This window comes from Pistacia vera, unplaced genomic scaffold, assembly GCF_008641045.1.
Source record: "Pistacia vera cultivar Batoury unplaced genomic scaffold, PisVer_v2 Contig491, whole genome shotgun sequence".
NCBI lineage: Eukaryota > Viridiplantae > Streptophyta > Magnoliopsida > Sapindales > Anacardiaceae > Pistacia > Pistacia vera.
In genome coordinates, this window is record NW_022196325.1 from 168,601 (window position 1) to 187,040 (window position 18,440).

The following is an 18,440-nucleotide window of genomic DNA, read 5'->3' on the forward strand; positions in this document are numbered from 1 at the left end:
TATACTTCCACAGTGGATTTGCATCAGGTGTGCCATACCTAAGACAGTACTCAACCACTGTACTTGGAGTAGCCGATCTTGATGGAGAAATTTCTGGTTAGGGTGATGCCACATGGAAGGATCCTGCCGTCTGATTTGAGAGTAATTGGTGGAGAGCTGGCACGCATGAAGCATCCCAAGGGCTAAGAGATTCACCGCACAACCCAACATTTAGGGGCGTTTGGTTGACGGTAATATCAGATTATTGTGATAATATCATCTATATTTAATTACCACATTTGGTTATCAAGTAATATAAGATTCCGGTAATCTTCAAATATCAATAGTAGTCACTATTGATAAATTGGAGGTAATGATTAATTTCATTTTCTTAGGTATCTGAGATTATAAGGTTATCTTTTTTGTTATAATTTTATCCTTTATATATAAAAATTTTAGACAATAATAACCTCATTTTAAAATAATTTATATTAATATTTTTCAATTTACCCTTATTTAACTAAATTTAACAATAATATCCTTGTATTTAAAACAATAGCCGATCTATGTTTATGACAAAATTTGGCTGGGTGAAAGTCGTTCGGCCTAAAAGTAAACAAAACCCGAGTGAAACTCGTGGAAATATTGGCCGCCACTACAATGCAAATGCCACTTACTTATTTCTGTAATGTGAAGGATTAAGTAATAATTAATTGGTCCGTATAACTCAAACGAAAACGAAAAGCTCACAGTTCCAATAGTGGATTGCAAAGTGTCGTCCATAGGAGGCAAGTCAACTGTGAGCTATGAGTGGACGACTATGGACTTATCCAAAATTTTAAGTGGACGACAGCATTTTTCCTTTATTAGTCGTGGATTAATGCTACAATCTTCAAGAACCCTTTTTTTTTTTTTTTTTAAATGATAAGGGATGTTTCGGTCGAGTCAATTTATAAAAATATCATTTGGATACAAATTCAATAATCATTTATAAAAACTGAAAATAGACTTGAACTTCAAATTTTTGAATAGTACGTTTAAAAGTCTTTTGAATCATTCGACTATCTAAGAGTCTTTGTGAGTAGTATCTTCAAAAACTTTTTCTTTTCTATGTCATTATTATTCAATACAATGTATATATAGAATTACATATAGTAATATATTAAGGATTAAAATAAGTAAAAAGAACAAACATACATTACATAATGTGAATATATTAACCAATTAATATAAAATTGTCACTGATTGTGATATGTACAGACGTTGTACCCAAGACTAATGTTTCTTTCTTTCATCCTTTTTTTTTAGTTTTATTTATTTTCATATTGTTTCATGGTTTTGTAGCATCTTTTTCTAAATCATTGCTGGTTCTTTCTGTTTCGTAAAACAATGTTGGTTGAAGTTTGATTATTTTTACTTGATCACACTAATTGTTAGGAAGGAAGAAGAAGAAATAATAAAACAATCAAAGCTAAAAAATCAAGAAGAGAATTTAGTTTCATTGCAGGGCACGCAGAACTCTGACCAAATACATGACTTTGAAGTTCATTATTTATGAAGCTATACCACATAATCTTTTGTTATAGAAGCACTAATTTTTCATTATTTCACTGATAAAACCATTTAACAACACACCTCTGCGAACTTGAATAACATTCTCTTTTTGATCAATAACTCTGAATTACTAGCTGCAACCCTTTGGAGCAAACCCAACCCTTCCTCTAGCGCCGTCATACACACACTCTATTGTCTCTGCTGGGGTTTCCAAAGATTGCTACGTCGCTCGCATCATATGGTGCCATTGCCAGACCACTTGCGACACTATTCGCGTATAGAATTCCTGTAACGTCAATGCTAACCTCACGCCACCATTGAAAAAGAAGCTAATCTTGGCACTTTGATGGAAGTATAATACTAAAATCGTAGCCACGTGTCGAGGATCGACAGGCAGGAGCTGTTGGATATGCGGCCATCAATTTACGGAATGCTGTGCTCAAGGGGGAGTAGGCGGCTGGTGGAAGGCGAGTTATGACGGGTGCCTGAGTCAATAATAGTACCATTTGAAAAAACTGACTTGGAAATGGATAGTTTTTGACCACCGACGCTGAGTCCAACAATGTCAAGGCCGTAAAAGGATGTGTCCTTAGTGACAGCGGAGAGTGGAGTAAATTTTACTGATTTCGAGAGGCCACCAGAATTGCCAAAATGAGGTGGCCTGTTGAGCTGGATGACGAAGGCAAGCAGTAGGAGAAGAATTGTTTGTATTTTGTGGCAGTTTGAGACACCACAGAGACTGCATTTCGGCCAAGACCAAGCAAACCAGCTGTTTTACCAAATAGTCCACGGTTTTTGGCCGCACCCAAAGTAGAAGTTTTTGAAAACGTCTGCAGAGGGTATAGTAAGTGTGTCCGTGCCAAAAAATCCACTGGAGAATGAATTGTCTCCGTATCTTATTCATAAAGACATGTTGAAGATGCACATCCCAGAGAATTACCTGCATGCAGCAACAGAATTAAAATTGTGTTACTTAGTGTGAATATTAATTGAACTTTTAAGATGTAAATATTGACCTGTGGCTGACTCGAGCTCATGCACATATCTGATGAGCAAGAAACATTGGTATATGTTTTGGAGGCAGAGGGCATATATGTTGGTCATCTGTGGATAGCAATATCTGACGCAAGGCTTGCATTGTGTCCAAGTGACGTCGCTACCTGTGTCAAATATCAGTGACAGAGATTTCTTTGGAGTGCCGAGGCCCACGGTAACAATGTAATTGCTGATCCCATCGAGGAACCGTCCTTGGCCGGGAGTGTGGAGCCGCCGCGTCCTTTCTGTCAACTTGGCGAGACTTCTTGGAGAGTTTAGAATGAATTGAGTTAACTCGGGCTTGGTCTTGCAGGAGGATCTCTGCGTGAGATGGAGAGTTCGCTTCATCTCCATTTTGTTTAAAACTGGACCATGCCTGTGGACACTTTCAAAGATGACTTCCTTTCACTCGCTGAAACATGTAACATTGATTTAGGAGACAGATTGAAATAAATATACATATAATCGACAAAATATATTACTTAATTTCAACTGGTTCAGTGAATGAGTTGGTGGAACGGGAAAATGGTAAGGGTCAAATACCAATGACTAATAGAGTATACTTTCAGACTTCCGGATCATTAATAGAATATTTGATTGATAAATATACTTTTTAAGTTTTGATGACGATTGACGAACTTAAAAATATAATACAACATTTATATATGCAGATAACTTAATTCAGCAGACTGCAGACAAAGAGAATTCAAGTGAAAGCTAACCTTTGGTGGAAGGATCGCAAACAGGTGACTGTAAAGAGAGTTAGTTGAATGTAGTGAATTATGATGAAATAATGATTTTCATCGCTCTTGACTTCTTGCGTCTCTATATATTCTCTCTCTGCAAAAGCATAGCCATTCTTCAAGGAGCAAAGAAGGCATAATGAAAGAAGATAAGCAAGAGAAGAAGCCTAAGAAAAACAAAGGAACGGTAGTAGCCAGAACCTCAGTACACTAATCTTTCACAACCTACAAAAGGCACACTCTAATGCTGGTAGACAGCTAGCTTTATAAGCTTTTGGCGCTGGAAAATATATAAATATAAATTCCACCACTAGTTTCTCTATGGCCTTGGACCTAATATTTTCTTAGTGCTTGAATGCTTCCTTTCATTTCTTATTTTAACTCTCCATTTAATAATATCGCCCAACTTTTGACTAATAATTAATTCCATTACTCCTTATACTTTTTGGTGCTCTCTCCTCCCTTTGAATATAAAGGGTTTTTTTCTTTTTTCTTCATAGGAACCAAAAGTAACAATTTGATACAACAGGAAAATATAAAAGGCAAGAGAGGACTTATATTAATTAGTGGCCTTTTCTAATGTGTGTGTATATATATATATACACTTTTGTGCTTGTTAGAAATAGTGCCAAAATAGCTATCAAATTATGTGACTTTATTAAACAAAAATACAAACGATTTACTTGTTTCATCGAGTGTCAATTGCCCAAAATTGCTTAGATGCATCTGATCATGGCCAATAATATTAAAAATCACAGGTGCATGTAGATAGGAAGAAACTTGATCATGTTCATCAAGTAACGATCAACTCGAGAAGTTCCAAACAGCCAAACCCTTTCAAGAATTGGACGCTGTATAAGATGAAAGTAATATTTAACAATGGTAGGTCTCTCATGTTGCGCGCATATATACACGCAGCACCGGCACTACACATATATGCGTGACGCATATTGTAGTCGGATCCATCTTTATATATATGTGTGCTCCAAATTGCACAAAGATTATAAAACTACACAATAGTGGTGGTGTTCGGTGTTTGGTTGATAAAGGCCAAAGTGTCAGTTCTCTAAGTAGTGGGGGTTGCCGGGGTGGGTGAAAGAGATGAGGGCTTTTAGTAATGTTTAGAATAAAATCCTCCTTTCCATTTCAACGGATTTTCGTTAACAAAGTGGACGGAATGCGGGCTAGGGTCTTGTTTTATAACCAAAAAGCTTTCCATAATACTAAAACGCGTGGGGGTTTACTAAAAAATTTCCTTTGATGAATGAGAAGACTTTTCACACCATGGTTGTCAACTGGTTTGTCGTATTGTATATTGAAAATCTAACGCGTGGGAGTTCACTAAAAAATTTCCTTTGATGAATGAGAAGACTTTTCACACCATGGTTGTCAACTGGATTGTCGTGTTGTATAATGAAAATCTAATTTTTATAATCGAATATCGTGTTAAAATACATCTTTTTTTTTAAATAATGAAAAAAATAAAAAAATTCTAAAAATTAATATCATCCCTAAGATTAATTAACGAATTTTGTGATATTATTAGCTTTAAATTATGATTTTACATAATCAAAGTTAAGAATTTATATCATTTACTCTCAACTATTCATATCATTTACAAGATCAATGTTAATATATATATCTCTATTTATGTTATTATTATCATGCAAAATAAGTAACACATCTTCCTTTTACTTTTTCCATGCAAAATGGGTAAATTTGAGTGGGTTTTAGTGAATCGAGTTGGGTGACCCATATCCGACTCGAAAAAAAATTTTGGCCTTTGGCCCAAATCAATAAAGTCATATCGATTTATATCAATATTTTTAAGGATACAAACTAATATGTATCGTATCGTAGGATACATATCAACGTATCGAAAAGTTTATAATACACTCTTTGATACGTATCGTTAGAAACCCATATCAAATCGAATCGTAAGATACTAATAACCATGATCTATATCATTTCCTCTCAACTATTCATATCATTTAAAAGATCAATGTGAGTATATATATCTCCACTTGTATTATTGTTATAATGCAAAATGAGCAATACATGTTCCTTTTTACTTTTTCCATGCAAAATTGTTAAATTTGGGCAGGTTTTAGTGAACCAGGTTAGGTGACCCGGATCTAACCCAAAAAAAATTTGGGCCTTCGGCCTAAATTAATAAAGTCATATCGATATTTTTAAAGATGCAAACAGATACATATCGTATCGTATGATACATATCAACGTATCAAAAAGTTTAGGATACACCATAGTTGTCAAATTGTGTATCGTATCGTATATCGAAAACCTAATTTTTTAAATTGTATATCGTAGGGTACTCCTTTTTCAAAAAATTAATAATAATAATTTTCTAAAAATTAATAATAATAATTTTCTAAAAATTAATATTATTCCAAAGATATATTAAAGAATTTTATGATATTATTAGCTTTAAATTATGGTATTACGTTATCAAAATTAATCACAAAATTAAGAATCTTTATCATTTCCTCTCAATCATTCATATCATTTCCAAGATCAATGTCAATATCGATATCGATATCTCCACTTTTATTATTATTATCATGCAAAATGGGAAACACATGTTCATCTTCACTTTTTTCATGCAAATTGGGTAAATTTGGGCAAGTTTTAGTGAATCGGGGTGGGTGACCCGGATCCAACCAGAAATTTTTTTGGACCTTTGGCCCAAATTAATAAAGTCGTATCGATTTGTATCAATATTTTTAAGGATACAAATGGATACGTATCGTATCGTAGGATACATATTAACGTATCGAAAGGTTTAGGATACACTCTTTGATACGTATCGTTAGCGACCTGTATTGAATCGTATTGTAGGATACGTATCGTGTATCGTAGGATACTAATAACCACGGGATACACTCTCTAATACGTATCGTTTGCGACTCGTATCGAATTGTATCGGAAGATATGTGTCGTGTACCGTAGGATACTAAAAACCATGTTTCACACAGATAACTGATGAAAAAGACTAGCTAAAACCCGAAGTAGTCTTACATAATCAAGTAAAAAGAGCAAAGGAATCCAACATGGATTCCTCAGTTTGAGTCTCTCCAGGCACTACTAGGGATACTAATCATTGAGGGAATTTCTCCGACTATTAACTTCAGAGCCCTAAGAGATTAGTTGAGGTACGCACAAGCTGGTTCAGACACTCCTAGTTAACCAAAAAAAAAGAAACATAACCAAATCATAAATCCCTGAAATTCACCATAGATGGAGTTCGTTTATCCTTCACATGCAATTCATATACATGAACTTGGTAGCTTTGAAATCAATTGGATCTTTTGCATTTACACATCGCGGTCATAGCGCACTAAAAAAACTGAATAGCTTAGCAGCATAGGAGGATTGTGTATATGCATATAAAGAAATGGTGGGTCTAATATGACCGCTTGGTTGGATTGGCATCTTGTCTAGTGGTGGACCATCCTTTTAAATTGGTGGACGCGTATTTAATTATATTCTTAATGTAGATGACTTCTAACAAACCCCATTTGCATTTAGCCGACTAATACACATATTTCTCGACTACCAATTCAATATTACTTTCAATCTTATACAATTAATTAAAGTAATAATGATTGGTTTGAGTAGGATGCCAATAGTAGTGTCAACTGCAAATTATTTTGCTTCTAGCTTAGTGCAGCTATAGTTATATATTTACACTATGCATATACAAGTAGAATTAATCTCTCTACAGTCATAATGACCGGACAAAACTAATTTTATTACTATGAGAAGGTTATAACTTAATAGAGATATATTACAATAATTAATGTTTAAACTTAGTTATCTTAGTGTAAGTGATATTGATGTAAGTGATATAGAGATAAAGTATGCACTACATTAATAATTAATTAATGAAGTATGTCAAATCCAAGGTATAGACATTGATAAAAGAGATAGACATAGTTTCTTGCCAAGAAACTCTATACATGCTTGAGAACTTAAAAATATTTAGGCTTCAACAAGAAGATATTCATGTTAGCGAATCCATAGAGCGGCGACGGACATGCCCAGAGTCAAGGGTAGGTCAATCGTTCTCTTGGGGACCAGGTTATCTCCTGTGAATCCATAGAGCGGCAATGGACATGCCCTCAAGTCTCTCTCCGTGAACCTCATTTCTAGGAATGCTCCCAAGAATATGATGTCCGTTGCATTTCCATCATTGACCATCACCCTCAGTACCCTAGTATTGCCAATCCTAGTTGCGATTACAATCACGTCATGATTATGGCGAGGGGATTTTTCACATTCTTCTACTATGAATCCTACCACCTCACTTTCTTATCTGGGCTGCTTCGGTGGCTTCTACTCACAGCTCATTACTGGGGGGCCGAGTCAATTTTGGCCTCTCGAGCATATTGCTCGCGAGAGCGCCTTGAGCTCCCTACAATATTCGCACCCCCGTAGATCATGCCCACTAGGACTTCATTATTGGCGTTGGGTAGGGCTTGTTAGATCTGGTTATGTTGCTCGTTTGCACCTTTGTGAGCCGGTGCCTCCTTAACAAATTCTTTGAGGTGGCCCCTTCTTATCAGATCTTTTTTAAAGTCCGACACTCGTTAGTATTGTGCCCAATGTCTTGGTTGTATCAACAATATTTATGCTGATCACTTCTACCCGGAGTCCTCCTCATTCTTTCTAGAGCAGGCAGTCTCTTTAGCTCTTAGGAGACTTCATATATGTGAGTTATGTCTTGCGTAAGGGGGGTGTATTCTACATATTGCGAGAAATGCTGCTTGTCCCCACGGTTATCTGTTTTTTATCTCTTTTGGGACCTGTTTCGATCAATGTAATTGTGGTCTTAGCCCCTCTGCTTGTGTGTTGGGCGATCATGTCGCTTGTTTGGGGCTCTTCTTGGCGAGCTTCTGGCTAGGGTGGCTAGTGAGCTTTCCACTCATTGATGTTTGACACCCATTTGGTAAAACCTTATCAGGCTCATATGGTCTTCACTTTAGAGCTTTTTCCACAGCTTCATTTGCAGCCTGATACCTGCAATCAATAAAGTTCGAATCAACTCTTCAAGTGTATTCGCGACCTTTGCTTGCTTATTTTGGAACCTCGTTAAATACGAGGTTAGTGTTTCGTCTCTCTCCTGACGAATGTTGCTCAAGTAGCTGAGCAGCATTGCGAAGTGTCTCCTCGCTTGGAATTGTTGCAAGTACAGCGAGGAGAATTGTTGTCAAAAACTTATAGAGTTTGCCTTGAGTCTTTTGTAGCACCTCTTGGCATCTCCTACCAATGTGATCGCAAAGTAGCAACATTGAAAGTGTCAAGGTAGTCTTTGGGATCTCCTTTCTCATCAAACCTACTTTCCGGAGCCTTGAATCCCTAGGGGAGCGGGGCCTAGCGAACTTCCTCTGTAAAGAGAGAGCTTTTAATCTCTTCTGCCACATTGTTCTAGCAGGCTCTTAGATCGTCAAGCATTTTATGTACCCGATCTAAGTCTTCGTTGTGATTGCCCTGGCTACCTCTGTTCAGCCTTACCTCGAGCAAGTGAGTTCACAAATTTGTTGCTTGTGAGCTTCCTTCATAATGGGCATTGATGCACAAAGTTAAGTCATGATGGCTAGGCTAATAGGTGCTATCATGCTTGTTAATGCGTTGCTTGCAACATTGGTTATATCCAGAACATTGGTCATTGCCAGATTGACTCATATAACTCGTCTCACGAGCTTGCAAGGACTGAGCTTGTCTTGGGCGTGGGTTAAAACCAGCACGCTGATGTTAGGGATATCACTGAGCAGGTCAAGCGTCTCATGGTCGACCATTACCTTCACTTTTCCCCATTGGCTATTTCCCTAGTCATCTCCCGAGGTCAGTTTGCTCGCGTCGTGAGCGAAGTGTGCTCTGTGATGTCAGGGGTGCCAATTGCCCCTTGGTGCCAATGAGCTAGACTGGTTATTGGCTGAATTTTGACCTATCAGGGTGATATCGGTGAAGCGTGGTTGGTCAAGGTTCTATGTGATTGGTTATTGATTTCTCAAATCAGACACATTTTGTTGCACCGCCTGTGCAACCATTGTTCTGATAATTTCCACCAGTTGTCGTTCTTGGGGTTTGATGTCCTTACTCTGTGGTTATTCATAACCTATTAAATTGGTGGCATTGGTGGTTGACGTCCAGCAGCATCCTATTGCACCTCTTAGTGGGTGGTCTCCACATTGTCGTGGTTTCTGGTGGTGGTTTTCGATCTTATACACACCATTGTGGGCCTGAAGTGATTGAGTCACTAGGATTGCTTGCCATAATTTTTAGGATTTTGGCAGAGGTCACTCCTTCTAACTCCAAAATGTTGATGCAAAAATTATACCAACTAGAGTGATATGATTGATCTTGACGGGATCGGAGCTGATGTGTACGTGATTACGAGTAATTAGCAATGAATAAATAATGAAATGCAGTAAAGTAAATGACAAAGAGATTTATAAAGTGGTTCGGCGAGATGAATTCTTAAGCCTATATCCACTGTTCTTATAATTGCTGTAAAAGCTTACAATGACAATCCTAGAAATATTTGTCAACCCCTTTTTCATCGTTAAAGAGGGTTTATACACAGAGTTTGTACAAAGGAAAGAGTGAAAATAAAGGGATTACAACCAAGTTTGAAATGCAACTCCGATATTCTCGCGATTGGGCGTTGTGATTGCACAAAGATTGATGCCGATCTGATCCTTCTCGAGATATCCGGAATTTGGAGTTATCTATGAATTAGTTGAATAACTGTAAGGATTGATCGCGACTAGCTTGTGCTAGGTCGAGCTATAACTCGACGAGTTTATACTGAGTCGGACAATCAGTAGAATCGAGTTAATTCTGGATTGGGCTATAACCTCACAATCCTCCGAGCTTGATGGAAAAATCACACACAACAAAGACCTAGACAAATTATAACTTATTACAATGTGGATTTTATTCTTATTTATAACTAGTCAAAGTTGAAACCAAACTTTTTTATGACTACATGGAGGTTAAGTATCACTATAGGGAGGTTATATTGTATCTAGAAGTTTAATATTTCATTATTTCTTTCAATTATCTTGTAAAATAAATAACCATTCTCTTAAATACAATTTAGATAAATATGCAGCCTAATTACCAAGTTGATGCAGATGATAATCTTAGTTGGGAGGCCTAGTTGCAACCCCTTGGAGGAAAGCTGACCCTCTCTCCAGCGCCATCGTGCACCACCTCCAATGTCTTTTGCTGTACATTCCCAAAAATTGATACTTCACTCTCAGCATCAATGGAAGCTAATGGCAGACACACCTGCGACGCCCTAGTGGCGTATGTAATCCGGCACATCAAGCCTCACCTCTACATCACTAAAGAAGAAGTTTACATCAGGCACGGGAATACTAGTATAATCACTAAAATTATAGCAAATGTTAAGAAGCAATAGACGATCTGCGGTGGGATATCCGGCCATAACTTCACGAAATGCGGTCTGCGAAGACATGTATGCAAACTAGGGCAGGGATGTGATCACAGTTCCTGAGTCAATAATGGCACCTGGTTTTGTAAAAACTGATCGAGACATTCTTAGGTTTTTGCCGGCAGAACTAATTCCTTTAATTTCAAGGCCGTAAAAAGATGTTTTCTTAAAGGCAAGTGGGATTGGAGTAATTTTTGCTGATTTTGACAGGCCACTAGCATTGCCAAAAAAAAATGTGAGATGACCTGTTGTGCTGGCTGACGAAGGAATGCAATAAGAGAAGAAGCTATTGTATTTTGAGGCAATTTGAGAGGGGAATGAGATAGGGTTTCGGTCAAGACCCAGCAAACCAGCCATTGAACCGAACAAGCCATTGTTAGATTGGCCACAACAAAAGTAGAAGTCGGGGAAAACATAAGAAGAGGTTAAGGAAGGCGTTTGCCAGCCAAGGAACCCTAAGGAATATGAGTCGTCTCCGTACTGAATGCCATAGATGCATGGTGAGGATTTACAATCTGATAGCCGACAAGTGAATCTTTTTAGATATTAATATTTTCAAAACTCTCATTGTACTCTCTTTCCCAAATTCAAATCAATTACCTGCATTGGACAACTTGAGTGATTGGCACTCTCTTGATAAGCAAGAAAAATTGGTATATGTTATGGATACAGGGGAATCAAATTTTGATTCTTTTGTGGATAACCATATTCTCTGCAAGGTTCACATTGTGTCCAAGTAAGTTCGGTTCCTGCGTCAAAAATTAGTGAAACATATTTCACTGCGGTGCCAAGCCCCACTCTCACAATGTAATCGCCACTATTCATGAAGCGACCGTTCTTAGCCAGGAGCGTGGCTACGTAGCCTGAGTATATATTGAATCCATTTTAGACGAGATTGGTCTTGGAGGAGGATCTCCCAGTGAGATGGGGAATTTGCTTTGTCTCCGTTATGTTCAAAACATGGGCCATACTTGTGAACTACTTTCAAAGATGCCTTCCTTTCGCTGACTAAATTAAACATATAACCATGAATTAAGATACACGATTTATATACATATATAATAATTCTCTAGTTCAAACGTCCTGATATAAATTTACCATGACCATACATATACACCATTGGATCTGAATTATAAAATATCATTTTAGTCTAATGTAATAAATCCAACAATAAATATGTATAGTCCAAATCAAAATTATTTTAGAACATTGTTGTTGTGTGTGATTTTCCCATCAAACTCAGAGAGTTATAGGGTAATATAATAGTTCGATCCAAAACCAGCTCGACTCTACCGATTGTCCAACTCAACATAAGCTCGTCGAGTTATAGCTCGACCTAGCACAAGCTAGTCGCAACGAATTCTTACAATCGTTCAACCAATTCGCAGATAATCTCATATCTCGGATATCTTGAAAATGATCAGATCGACAATAATCTTTGCGCAATCACAGCGCTCAATCGCGAGAATATCGGAGTTGCATTTCAAACTTAATTGTAATCCATTTATTTTCGCTCTTTCCTTTGTACAAACTTTGTATATAAACCCCCTTGAACGATGAGAAAGGGGTTAGCAAACATTCCTAGGATCGTTATTGTAAGCTCTCAAAGCAAATATAAGAATAGTGAACGTAGGCTCAAGAGTTCATCACCAAACCACTTTAAAAATCTCTTTGCCATTTACTTTACTGCATTTATTATTTATTCACTATTGGTTATCTATAATCACGCACACACCAGTTCTGATCTCGTCAAGATCGATCGGATCACTCTAGTTGATGCAGATTTCTGTATCAACGGTCCTAATTAGAGAATGATTGTATATATATAAAATATTTTAATTACTTAATCTAGATAGCAGAGAAAATTTAGCTGCCCAGCCATCCCAAGTTTCCATTTAACAAAATGGCCATGAAAATCTTTTTGATTTTTTTTTTTTGGGTTAAAAAATATGACGTAGCACACTTAAGTGTAATTAAAGCAGCAAAAAGGATTAGGGTGAAAAGATTTAAACATTTGTGGGTTAAAGTATAATAAAGAGAAGTTGATTTAAAATTTGAAAGGCAAAACACATTTCTCTCAGCTTCTCTTTCTCATAACAAGATTCAAACACCTTTCTCTCTCTCGTTTTTTCTTCCAATTTTCTGCAATTTCTCAACTTCTTTGCTCTTTGCATTTTTGTCATTCCTTGACATTCCCGATTAAGTTATAATGGATGAGATCCTTAAAGAAACTGAAAAAAAAAAATCCATCTACTCCCCAAATTGTAGGCACCACTAGGTCTATCAAAAATGGAGAAGAAGAAGTTGTGATGGAGTAACTTCCGATGACTGAAGTTGCTCCACCAGGAGAAGAGACGACATCGACGGAAGACATTCTATTGGCGGAACAAGGGAGGGCAAGAGTTGAAATTGAAACTGAAGAGGAGGATGCCGACGCAAATATCAAGCGTCGGACATGATCGCAAGATCGCTTAAGTGACCAAGAGTAAAAGCAAAGGATCACTTAAGCGATCTGGTATATGACAGAAGATTGCTTAAGCGATCTGGTATAAGCCATTTTAGATCGCTTAAGCGATCGTGCATCTGGGCAGAAGTTGATTCTGCCTCGAACATGATCGCTTAAAGCGATCAATGTTGAAAGCAAAGGATCGCTTAAGCGATCATGCATTTGGGCACTTATTTATTGTCTTGTTCATGATCGCTTAAGTGATCGTAGATCGCTTAAGCGACCAACAGTAAAAGCGAAAAATCGCTTAAGCAATACTTAAGCGATCTTGCGTCTGGACACTTATTTATTGTCTTGTTCATGATTGTTTAGATCGCTTAAGCGACCAATAGTAAAAGTGAAGAAGCGCTTAAGCGATACACTTAATCGCTTAAGCGATTGTGCATCTAGGCAGAAGTTTATTCTGCCTCGGACATGATCGCTTAAGTGACCAAGGTTAAAAGCAAAGGATTGCTTAAGCGATAGAATAAATCGCTTAAGTGATCGTGCGTCTGGGCACTTATTGATTCTGCCTTGTTCATGATCGCTTAAGCGACCAAGTGTAAAAGCATAGAATCGCTTAAGCGATAACATAAATACAATCAGATCTCTTAAGCGACTAAGTCTAAATACACAAGATCGCTTAAGCGAGAAATGAAATCTCTTAAGCGATCAAGTGTATTTGGATTATTTTTATTGTATTTCACTAGATTGGTTAAGCGATTAACGCTATCTTAGACATATAAGGTGTACGATTCATTCAGTGGACCATGACCATTATTATATTTTAATTAAATTAGTTCTTTTACGGCTATATTAAACATATATGGTATAGAATATTTACATTTATATAAAACATATCAGGTGTACGATTCGTTCAGTGGACCATGACCATTATTATATTTTAATTAAATTAGTTCTTTTACGGCTATATTAAACATATATGGTGTAGAATGTTTACGTCTATATTAAACATATCAGGTGTACGATTCATTCAGTGGACCATGACCGTTATTATATTTTAATTAAATTAGTTCTTTTACATCTATATTAAACATATGTCCATAAACATGAAAAATAAATATTGAAGTAAATTACCCTTAATCACTTAAGCGATCCCGTCTATTTAGCCTTGGTCTATAGAGTGCAGAGCAGATGGTTGCAGAGTTCAATTTTATATCAATATTATATTTTTTTATATTACTTTCTTGCCAAGAACTAACAAAAATAATAGAATAACAATAGATTTTTCAGTTTTATGTACGGTGCTGATTGACAAAGACCGAAGTGTTCTTTTCACATTCTATTGAAATGAAAAAAATAATTAATAATTAATAAAAAAGGACTAAATATTAAATAAACATTATGGAATATAATTTCTCACCGAAGTATATCGCTTACTGCATCACTTAAGCGATCCAGTATATCACTTAAGCTATCTAAAGCGATCTAGTACAAATAAGCATGATCGCTTAAGCGCTCTGCTGCCATATACCAGACTTATACCAGATCGCTTAAGCGATCTTCTATAATATACCAGATTGCTTAATGTACCAGACTTATACCAGATCACTTAAGCGATCTTCTGTCATATACCAGATCGCTTAAGCGATCCATCAGATCCAAAACATATTTTTAGCCATCTCCACCTACAATCTGTGCTATCACCCCTAGCTACTCACAATGCAAGAAAATATTCAACAAATTTCACTCCTTTCAACTTGCATTACATCAAACACAACCCAACAACCTAAACAACTAAATCAAAATCATAACCCAAACCCCATCCATTATTAAATCTTTACAAATCTAAATATAAAATGTAAAGAAGAGATACACATACTTAGATGAAATTTCAGGAGGAGGAGGAGGGGGATCTTTGGTGGCGAAGATGTTAATGGTGGAGGAACAAGAAAGTGTTAATGGCAGAGGAATAAGAAGATATAAAGGAATGAGGAAGAAGAAGATGTAGACGAAGGAGGAAGAAGAAGATGTAGACGAAGCTAAGAAGAAACAGCAACCAAGGTAGAGATGCGTTAATGGCAGGAGGAAGAAGAAGGTGTTTGGGTTTGTTTGCAAGAATTTCGGGTTTTTTGGGAATATAGTACAATTTTTAAAAGATTACATAATACTTCATTAATCCTAATTAAGCACTAATCAAGTTTAATTACTCTTAATCAATAATAAGGTTATTTAGTTAACACTTTAAAACTTCATAGCCTTTTAATTAAATTTAAACTTGAGATGACCTTTTAATAAACTGTCCCGTTATAGCACCCAAAGACATTCAGAAAATTAAAGAATTAAAATGTGAAAGTTAACCTTCGGTGAAAGGATTGCAAACAGACGATGGTAAAAGAGAGCTGAGTTGAATAATATGCGAATGATTACGAAGTTCATGTTGGCTCTTGCGGATTCTGTTTCTTCAAAAGAATAGCCATTCTTCATAGAGCAGAGAAGGCATAATGAAAGAAGATAAGCAGAGAGAAGAAACCCAAGACAGGTGGAGGAAATGGTACTAGCCATGGACCTCAAAAAACTCTTATTAAATAAAAATCTAGCTCTTCTCACTTTTTAAATAAAGATTAATTAATCCTTTTTTTTTTTTAATTACTATTATTATTTTCATGTCTATATCAACCAAAAATAACTGTTTGATGCCACAACAAACTCTATAACAAATTAAACAATAATGTTCTACTAGCATAGCATTGCTCCAAATTAAAGGGACTTATATAATCCCTTTTCTAGGTAGACATTTAACCGTTGTATTAATTCATAAACTAGTTTGTTTGTAAGATGGGTTGCCGGCGAGCGGTTCTGTTTCATTTTCTTGCTTTAGGAGTACACAAACGGGTTCCGATGTGTGTTTTCAGTGTCTTGTCTTTTGGTATTCAAGTAAAATAAGATTACATTTAAAAGTAGAATAAGATTATAAATAATAAATATTCTATAAACTGATAATCTTAATGTTAAAAGAGACAACACCCTGTTTCTCACTCTGTTTTAACACTTTCTCATCCTATACAAAAGATAAAATAAATGATCATTCTCTTTATGTATAATTAATTTACAATAATATTACTCTTCATTTTGCAATGAAACGACATTTAATTTTATACAATCACATCACTTAACAAATAATTGAGATAAATTTACAGCGATATGACCAATTTGAAGAAGATATGATCTTTAATTAGTTGGCTTGGCCTAGCTGCAACCCCTAGGTGCAAAACCGACTCTCTCTCCGACGCCATCATAAACCACCTCCAGCGTCTTTTGCTGCGCATTTCCAAAAACTGTAACTTCATCTGCATTTTTAATGGGACTGAAAGCTAGACACACCTTCGACGCACTAACCACATAAAGAATCCCTGTGACATCAAGCTTCACCTCAACATCATCACCAAAGAAGAAGCTCATATCAGGCACAGGAATACTAGTATAACCACTAGAATCATAGCAGGTATCAAACCAAAAGTAGTAAGGCTGTGTCACAGGATATCCGGCCATAAATTCACGAAATGCAGTCCGCAAAGACGAGTATGCCTCCACTGGCAGGCGTGTGACCTCGACTCCTGAGTCAATAATGGCACCTGCTTTTGTAAAAACTGATCGTGGAATACTTAGGTTTTTGCCGGCAAAACTGATTCCTGTAATGTCAAGGCCGTAAAAAGATGCGTTCTTAAATGCAGGTGGGATTGGAGTGAATTTTGCTATTTTTGAGAGGCCACCAGCATTGCCAAAAGTGAGATGACCTGTTGTGCTGACCGATGAAGGAATGCAGTAAGAGAAGAACTTTTCGTATTTATATGCAGTTTGAGAGGGGAATGAGATTGGATTTCGGTTAAGACCGAGCAAACCACCCACTGAACCGAAGAGGCCCGGGTTGTTTTGGCCGCAACCAAAGTAGAAGTTTGCTGAAAACGTCAGAAGAGGTTAAGGTAATTGTTTCCTGGCTGACAAATCCCAAGGAATATGAAGTGTCTGCGTACCGGATGCCATAGGTGCATGTTGAGGTTGCACAATTTGATGGGCTTCTACAGCAAAAAAGTGTCAAAAAATTCCATCTAATATGTATTTTCACATTGACATTAACTCCAGCTAATTGTACTTTGCTTCCCAAATTTCAAATCATTTACCTGCACCAAACTTGAATGTTTCACACATTGGTGCTGAGCAAGAAACGTTTGTATATGTAATTGATTCACGAGTGTCAAATTTTGGTTCATTCTGTTGATAGCAATTTCCGGTGCTGCAAGGAGGCTCGCATTGTGTCCACAGAAGGTCGCTTCCTGTGTCCAATGTTAATAAAACATATTGCACTGGGGTGCCAAGCCCCACTCTCACAACGTAATTGAGAGTATTCAAGAACTCGCCGTTGCTGATGGGGATTGTGGCTGCGTTTGTGTTCTTTTTGTCAGAACGGCCAGAGTATTCGGAGAATCTAGATTGAATCCATTTAAAACGAGACTGATCTTGGAGGAGGATCTCTCTTTGAATGGAAAATTTGGTTTGTATCCTCCTTTATGTTGAAAACACGGGCCATATCTGTGGACTAATTCAAAGATGACTGCCTTTCGCCTGCTAAAACATGTAATGCTATTAAGGATACACGCAGATTCACATGTATAATATATTACTATCACCAAACACATACAAAATCAGAATTAAAATATGAAAGTTAACCTTGGGTGGTAGAAGGATTGCAAACAGTGGATGGTAAAAGAGAGCTGAGTTGAATAATATGCNAGTATTAAAGGTGGTTGAAGTGCAACCTGGGCTGAAAAGAGAGAGCCGAAAGAGCAAGTTTGTCAAATCGCCTTACACGGTAGTAATACATGGAAAGAAGAAGAAAATTAAGAAACAAATGGAGGAGGTTAAGCAGGTTGGTGGAGGAAGTGGGGCAATGATAATGGAGGAGGGTGAGGTGGGAGGCGAAGGAGGCAGGGATGTACAAATGGAGGAAGGGGGAGGAAGTGGGCAAGCAAAAATGGACTCAAAGGTCGATTCATATAGGCCAATAGAGGAGGAAAAGATAAAACTCTTCTACGCCTATTACAATGAATCAGGAAGTGATGCCCATGTAGACTGTAAGACAGGGGATTATTAGCGAGAATGGTTTGAATAGTTGTTGACAATGGGCAGGTGGCTTGAGGACTCG

The 18,440-nt window shown here is 37.0% G+C and overlaps 1 pseudogene; it reads right to left on the reverse strand.

Moving 5' to 3' along the window:
- Positions 1-1,554: 1,554 nt before the first annotated feature.
- Positions 1,555-17,446, reverse strand: LOC116105037 (annotated as a pseudogene).
- Between the last annotated feature and the right edge of the window lie 994 nt (positions 17,447-18,440).